Source organism: Budorcas taxicolor, chromosome 3, assembly GCF_023091745.1.
Source record: "Budorcas taxicolor isolate Tak-1 chromosome 3, Takin1.1, whole genome shotgun sequence".
NCBI classification, from domain to species: Eukaryota; Metazoa; Chordata; class Mammalia; order Artiodactyla; family Bovidae; genus Budorcas; species Budorcas taxicolor.
The window spans coordinates 89,625,444-89,633,906 of NC_068912.1; positions in this window are offsets into that span (position 1 = coordinate 89,625,444).

Below are 8,463 nucleotides of genomic sequence, written 5' to 3' on the forward strand. Positions count from 1 at the left end.
GATAGACAGGGAGGCCTGGCGTGCTGCGATTCATGGAGTTGCAAAGAGTTGGACACGACTGAGCTACTGAACTGAAGATGTTAATAAAATAATCCAATCTTTCAAAAAAAATGGCTAAGATATAAAAATTTTACATAGATATACTTAACAGGTTTTTGAAACAACACTTCTCTATGTTTTTAAAGTATAAACCATTTGGTCTAATATAAACAAATACCTAATAACTACTGATATGGAATACATTTTTAGGAAAAACATTCCATCTACATCAAAGTAGTTATTTCTATTTCATGATCAGCCACATTCCTTCCATTCTTTAAATTACAGTGTGTGAAGTTCAGTTTCAATGCTATTAATCTACAAAGTCCCTTAATACAAACATTATAACTGTAATTTCAGTGATGTCTCAAGCAGATGTCATCTGTCTCCTAGAAACCCTAATCTAGCAAAACATTTCAATGGAAAGACTGAGTTTCTATTTAACTTTTTAATTTTGTATCAAAAGATATCATTAGAGATGACAACACTCTGTCAGAGAAAAAGACAGCTTGCAAAGGGACCTGGACCTAAGAGAGGTTAACGATATCCTCATTCATGTATAGGCCAGGCCACCAGCAACCTGCTAACATGCACCGACAGAGCCGTCCCTTCCTCCTTTTTAGCACCTCTGACACACCTGGTCTTCCAAGCCGCCATAGCATTCTCTACAGCAGGGCCTCTCCCACATCTGTTCAGAGCTTTTAAAACATAGGATTCTAGAGGGAAGAAGAGGAAGAGAAAAACGTCAATACATAAAGACAAATTGCTAAGAAGTGGTTGTTTTTGGGTAACAAGGGTAAGAGTTCAGGCTTTCAACAGTTTTTACACTGATGGCTGCTGAAAATAAAGAACAAGCAATGTAGATGTGGTCCTATGTGCTTATGATGGTCACCTCCTGTATACTTTCTGAAAAACATGCAAGTTGAGATTTATAAGAGTTCTTTTTTCTTTATCCAAAATTTGAAGAGAACATGTTTGTTTTTGTTACTCTGAATACCTTTTCCCTTTATTTCCTAAGTTGTATAGGTAATAGATGCTTATTGTAGGATATCAGGAAAGAACTGAAGTTTGAGGAAGCAAATAGAAATCTTATAAATCTCAACTTGGATGTTTTTCAGAAAGTCTGTGGGAGGTGATGATCATAAGCACATAGGGCCACCTCTACATTTCTCTATTCTCAGAAGCTTTCAGTGCAAAACTCTGTTGTAAGCCTGAAGTCATCTAGGCCTTTCCCTTTCTCTCCTATGATAAGCAGAATTTTGGCTTCAGTGATCTTATCCTGGCTTTAATACCTATACATATGTTATGTGACTTGGGAGAAAGGAACTTTTTACATGAAATTAAGTTTGCTCACCAGTTGACCTTAAAATAGGGAGATTATTCAAGTGAGCCCTATTTACTAGCATGGACCTTGACAACCAGACAGTCCATCAGTCAGAGATGTAGTGAAGAAGAGGCAGGAAATGTCTGAAGCGTGAGCCCTCTGTGTCTCGCTTTGAGGATGAAAGGAGCCATGGACCAGGCAATGATGCTGGTCTCTAGAAACTGCAAGTGATTCCCAGCGAAGAGCCAGAAGGGAAACGGGCTTGCAGTCCCATAGCAGCATGGAACTGAATTCACCCCCAACTTGAATAAGCCTTGAAACAGATTCTGCCCAGAGCTTTTCTCTGCTGCTGCTGTGGTTGTCAGCCTGTGTTGCCTTGCTGCAGAAACACCAGCTAAGCCCACCGGACTTCTGACTTACAGAACTGTAAGGTAATAAATTTGTGTTAGGTCACCGTGTTTATAGTAACTTCTTATGGCAGCAACAGGAAACTAATACAGTGGCTACAGTTAGCGACTACAGTGCACAACAAGGGAGACAAAAGTGGACAAAGATGGTGTGGAGTCGCCGAGGGGTCAGAGGCAGCCAAGTTCTACAACAGCTTTGTCTGCAACTGTTAATTGACATGCAGGGTATCAATGACGGAATAGAAACAAAAGAGCTTTCAAATTAACCAGAGACTTTAATTTGATTTTGTGAAAAAAAGCTTGGAAGCAATCATTTCTCTCTTGTGTTTGTTACCTGTGAGCTTATACAGTGCAAATATTAACTAGGGAGAACCTGTAACTATGAAATGCTGTGTAATTCAAGAGGACACCCATAGCACACAGTTGCTAGAAGACAGATCCTTCCACTGATCATTTAACATTCACAATATATATATAACACAAAACTGAAATTTGTATCTATGGTTATTAAAACACAAAAGCACTAAAAGTCTGGTCTTTTTTTTTTTGTTTCCATTTCTTAAATGAATTATAAAACACAATCCCAATTTTAACAGTTAAAAAAATTATCTTACTAGATATGTAATCAAGTGCTTTGATGGGTAAATATATCAGCCTGTGGAATTTTTTTCCCCCAAGATGTTCTTGAAATTCTTTGGAACAATATCCAATCTTATATTTTCTTCTGATTGTCATGGACACAACAACCTAATGGCTGTCAACTTTCAGTTTTGTTTGTTGCATTCCAAAGTCACTGTATGATATTTAAGCATATATGATATTGAACACAAGCATTCTTCCTAAAACAATATTAAGATTACTATGCTCAGAGTTCACAGTTCTATAACAATTTTACATTAAACACTCAAAACATTGTACAACCATAGATATTTGTGAGTAGTCTCGAGAAAACACTGTAATTTGGTATGTTAAGGCATCTTCAGCCAACATATTAAGTTCTGAATATCTCTTGCAACAAAAGACATTTAATATTTGAATATTTGATATTTTCAAGAAATTTCAAAAGTCACTTAAAAATAAGAATACCATAATTTGTGAAATTGTGTTCCTAAACATTCTTCTACATTCTTACCACATAACTTACCTAAAATCAAGATACTCATCCTATCAGTATCAAAGATATCTATTTAAAAAAAAAGGGATTTACATTAAATATGATGATAAACCCTGTATTTAAACAAGGGCCTCCCAACAGTTTCTCACACGTATCTGTGAGGTAGGTTACACCCATATTTTATAGATGAAAACATTAAATGAGGTTAAATGACCTGCTGCTGCCACAGCAGCCAAACTGAGAATCAGATTCCAAATTAGATTTTGTTCTTTGCTCTGCATTATTTCTTTCCTTTACAAACTTTTTAAAGGGTTGAAATATAAAGATTGCTACTCATTGCTTTCATTTTAAAACCATGAGAAGGCAGCCAAACTTTTACCAAGGTGACTTAAAAAGTGAAGCGACACAGACAGACACAGCTTGTGGACAATTTCTGACAATGACAGTGAGGCCTGGCCAAAGGAACCCAAACACAAACAGGCAAAGACAAACCATGTGACTGTGGACAGACAAGTAAAAATGAGGGGAATTAGGGGAAAAATATAGTTTAAATACGTTGTTAACTAATTATTATTCCTACAATTTAAGAAAGAAGGCACAATTAATTAAGGTGTTTTGCTTTTTTAGTGGGATCTATTTCTCTTTTCCACCTTAGGAAACCATTACCTGTCTAGAAAAATGGTTTTTCTTTTTAACAAATTTAAAAAGGACTTTTACTTTTGAAATATGCAAGCTTAAATTAACAGCAAAAAATGAACTGTCCAGTTCTCCTTGGGTAGAATGTTCCTATTCCTTCCTTGAAATTATAAACCAACACAAAGTAGCAAACCTGGAATTAAAAAGTTCACACTGTATGAACTTTGTCAAAGTTCTATATATGTTTAAAAGTGTTGTCATGCTAGAATGTCCTATAAACACTTCACTTTTTCCTCCAAAGAGCTTTCTACGCTAGGATTTCCTTAATTGCACTTTTTGAAATGTAACTTAAATTTACATACCCTGTTTGTCCAGATAAAATCATGAGCTACTTCCATAACATCTGAACTGCTTTATATATAAACAGTAGTCACAGAAAGTCACATACACAACCATGGCTGCAAACTGGCATTGCTGTGCAAGGCTGGCAGTAAACACTGACTCACAAAGTTAATACAGTCCCACAATCTGATCACTTCTAGACTCAGCCTGATTCTTATCAGGTTATGGCTGAAAAAGCTGAATTAAAACTTAATCTAGTCTACACTATGGGTCCTGTTCTTCATGTTATTACTGTTCAGTGGCATCATATGCATTATAATTGTATATGGATAAGGCTGGTAAGGATGCCAGCAACTTGTATAAATAAGATATACTCTTAAAAGCTCAAACATAAATTACATTTCAAATTTCTATAAGGTCTGGAAGAATCTGTATCAAGCTGATAATACTTGGTAGTTTGTGAATAGAAATATACTCTATGAGAATAGTATCTTATCGTCTAATATGCATATGAAATGAAAAATTACCAATTTGTATATGAAATTTAGATAAGCCTAATTTAGATTAATAGTAAAAAATTATGATAATCTAAGATAGGAGTTAGGGCTGGCTTTACTTTTTAAAAAAGCACTGTGCTGTAAGAATCACATAAATAAAGGAAGAATCATGGCCTAAAAAGTTTCTTCAGTAGTTTTAAGCACCTTCAATAACTTAAAAGTACTTAACAAAAATCAATATATAATCATAAATACGTCTAGTTAGTACAATCAACTGATTCTAATAAACTAAAAAATATTAAGACTACTTCATGTCACTCTAAGACTTGAAAGCAATGCGTCTTGTTTATTTTTATTACTTAGCTACTAAGATGTTTCAGTGATTCAGACTGTTTCCCCCAAGGGAAGGGGGCACATAAAGTGATCATCATTGAACATTATATAGCATTAAAGCTTGTGAAAAGCTTTCTGGTCCTGCTTTCTCATTTGGAAAATCATTAACACACAAGGTGATTGTAATGTATTGAATAAGTTAATAGATATGGAGGGTCTCTGGATCTAAAGTGACATGAAAGTCGCTCAGTCGTGTCCGACTCTGCGATCCCATGGACGATACTGTCCAAGAAATTCTCCAGGCCAGAATACTGGAGTGGGTAGCCTTTTCCTTCTCCAGGGGATCTTCCCAATCCAGGGATCGAACCCAGGTCTCCTGCATTGCAGGCAGATTCTTTATCAGCTGAGCCACAATCACCATTAAAATGTATGGAACACTTCCATCACTCCAAATTTGTCATCTTTTGCTTTATGGCAAGTACACATACATGCTATTAATATTTTAACATATTTGGTTTTCTGGATGATTTTGTCATTTGTATTCCAGGGGGGCAGCTGTGTTTAGAAAAACATTCAAGTATGTATCTTCAAAATACCTCGCCAAGCAAATATAGATCATTCACATTAGTATACAATCTCTCAGCATGTAAAAAGTGAACGCTAATACAAATCATATGAAAAGGCAGAGAAGAGACAATTTTAAAGCTCAAAGGTAACCCAGAGGTCTTTTAATCTATCCCTTCCACTTCAGAGGTTATACAAATGAGGCCCAACACAGGATGTGACTTACAAACAAATTGCACAGGTCCCTCATCCAGAATTTTAGAGTCTCTGAGATCTATTACTTTTAAAAAGTACATTCTCTATTTAAAAAGTCACAAAGTGACAAAAGTATCAGGTAAAGAAATGCCAAACTGAAAACGTGGAGGTCTTTTAAAAAGAAATAAAACCAGACAAAACTGTGAGTGTCTAGCATTTAGATACTTAGATTTCACAGTCATTAACAAGATTTTAAATTATTAATCAGTGAAGAGACAAAGATGCAGTGCCTATGGCAGGCAGATTCCAAGATCATTTAGTTTATAAAATCGAAGGTACATTGCTTAGATTAATTCAATAAAATGTACATTTTCAGATAAATCCAAATAGTCAAAGAATCTGTAACAGTTGTCTATGATTATTTTCTCAATTATGTCTCATCTACTATAAAAATCAATTTGTATTCCCTGAGTACAAACTGGCTAGGGAATAAGAGAAAGCAAGCCCAGGATTATGTAACTGTCACAGGAAACCTATTTGCAGAAAGGAAAGGGGAGAACTGTCTGTACTACCTATAGCCAATTGCCTGACATGGAATACTGTTACTTCCGAATAATTTAGGCTCCTGGATTCTCTTTACGGCTAGCAAGTATCAAGGAATGCAAACACCAGAGGTTACAAAAGTGTCTCAAAAGCCTGTTGATCAAAACAAAAGCCCAACTTGTAATAGTCTTGCCTCCCACCCTACATATATAATTTGGGATGTTGTTTTTTCCTTCATTGAAGAATAACCGGAATTAGATCTAAATCTGGTGTCTTATATAAAAGTGTTCAGAAAACGTTCACTGATTACACTTTCTGAAAGAAGGAATCAGAGCTATTGACTCATTACCCATTGAGCCAACGCATTAGTCACTAGTCTCTTACACCATTTTTAGAAGTAATCTTATTTAAGGTTTTTCAGTTATCCATTCAACACAAAAAAGAATAAAGTTTGCTCTCCACAAAATACCAAACCTGATTAAGACAATCAAAGTGCTATGAAATAAGTTGTAGGCATGGAAAATTCCACTAACCCAGTGTTCGCTCAAGATTAAAATAATTCTGATTTTGAATCAGATTCTCTCCAACAACTGATAAGGGCAAAAGAAATCTTAATTTGTATCTACCTAATTATGGCAACCTGGTAAATAATTTTCTTAAAATCATATTTTCTGAATATGCTTTCCCCCCCAGGGAATAGTAAGTTTAAAACAGTGTTTAAATTAATTTGGACAAAGCAGGATTAAACAAATTTAAATGATTTTCTTTTCCCACAGAAGGACTGGTCGAAGTCTTTAATGGTCACATTGACTTTGTCATCTTCAAGCAGGAGAGTAACATGTTTCATTTATCAGACTTGCTCAATGAAACCCCCTTTTTGCAGAGCATCTCACAGAATGCAGTTTCAGAAATGCTGTTCTAGAACCACTGTGGACTCCATTTTCATGATATAGCCGAGACTTTATCTGTAGCCTAATAATAGAGTTCTTCCTCAAAATCATAACATGAACAAAGTATTCCTACCCACGGTCTGTCTACCACATACCACATCCACACTCATCCAGGTTACAAGACTGAAACATGGGAATTTAGCAACTGATTCTTTCCCTCGCCCTGTATGAGCAGCAAAGAGATTCTATAAAAATGTTCTAGACCTATTATGCTGGACTGAGCCTCCTGTAATCTCTCTGCAGACCTATGTATTACACCATCTACATTCACAGAAGAGCTGTCTCTAAAAACCTCAGCACACAAGAACCCAAACTGTGACCCTTGGTTCTCTGAAAACACGTAGCTATCGAAATGCAGATATTCATAAATACTGGCAAGAATGAAAAAATAGTAAATAGTTTAACTTTAAAAAACATAACCATATAAAGCAATTTTAATATGTTTCTAACATCTGATTCATTAAACTAAGGAAGTTAAAATGCCACTGGATTCCTTCCTACTGTTTCTCTGCCTTCAAAATTATTAGGGATTTTTGTCTTTGGAAGTAAGGAGTCAGATTAATTTATTTTGAAGGTCATCCCATTAACAGGCAAATATTATGAGGTGGCCCTGTGTTTCCCAAAAGAGGTATTTACACATTCGTTGGGGCCAAAATTTTGCCAGATGTATATACACATCAAGATTAATGCAGCAGGACTGCTTATCCCTATAAAAATATACACAAAAAAGTTTATTTTGATGCCACTAGATGGCAATCTTTCAAAGGTTTAAATTTTTAAAACACCTTAACTGCAACCCCACTCTTTCTCAAATTGCCAAACAAGGATTCCTTGTATTTTGATAGTAAGTCATACTTAAAAGTTATGTAATACCATTTTTTAAAGTTCTGCTAAACAATATTATGTGACACACTGCAAACTCCTGACTCAAAACTCTTTAAAGACAGACATACTTGTCTTTCCCAAACACAAGAGAAATTTGGTTTAACATTCTCATTTGCTTCTTGGTAGAAAACACATTATTTTTTTTGGCAAAGAGAGAGAAACCTGTCAAGGAAGTGTTCACTTTTTGTTTTCAAGAGCTTAATCACTTAATCATTTCTAGGGTAAGTCCGGTGAATGAGACTGTTAATTACAACATACTGAACAAGATGAATAAATACAAATTAGATAAATTATACATAATTTAAAAATTAAATATTTTTTTTACTAAAACAGAATATCATCAATGGGCTATTATCTACCCTGCTTTTTATATAGGGTTTGGTTTTTTTTTTTTAAGCCTTAAAAAAACTTGCACAAAGCCAAAAAAAAAAGTTTGGTTTTCCTTTAAAAGCACTGGTATACAAATACATATAATGTATATATGTAAACAACACATATATTTATTCAAGAGAGAATTTTTTTGAATGTTTAAGGCTTCCCTGCCCTAACAGGTTCAACAGTGAAGGTCACAAGCCTACCAAGCTTTGGAAGTACACAAAAGCCCTTAGGGCCAGAACAGTGTTTCAAATTGGAT